Below are 527 nucleotides of genomic sequence, written 5' to 3'. Positions count from 1 at the left end.
GTTTGGCGGTCAAACGATAATTGTGTTTGGCGGAGTTGATCTCCGCCTCCTTGCTTTTGAAGACACTTTTCAAAGTGCCTTCTTAAGTGTGTAGTGCCGTGAATAGTGTTACCTTGTAATTTCTCACCACAATATTTACATTGAGCTACGTATTTAATGTTACCGTTATTGTCGACGTCCTCGAATGTGTTGAAGTGCTCCCAAACTGCTGAGGTGCGCTTGCATTTCTTCTTAGAACTTGCAACACTTGCACTAGCACTACCGCTTGCCTCTCCTCCACGGCCACTTGTGCCACCACCATTGCGTCCCCGACCTCTAGTACGTCCACCAGGGGTCGGATTTACAGTTTGATCAACATCTCTTTCCATAGTTTGCGATTCCTGCGATTGAAAAACATTAGGAAATTGCCCTTCTTTGATGTTGAATTGGGCATCAATAGGAATATCACCACCACCACCATAACCAGAAGAAGCCATTATGAAAAATAAGAGAGATTGAGAGCGCTTTGAGAGAGCTTAAGAGAGATC

Source organism: Morus notabilis, unplaced genomic scaffold (genome assembly GCF_000414095.1).
Source record: "Morus notabilis unplaced genomic scaffold, ASM41409v2 Scaffold912, whole genome shotgun sequence".
Lineage (NCBI taxonomy): Eukaryota > Viridiplantae > Streptophyta > Magnoliopsida > Rosales > Moraceae > Morus > Morus notabilis.
The sequence above is the reverse complement of the archived record's forward strand: the minus strand, read 5'-3'. Positions refer to the sequence as shown.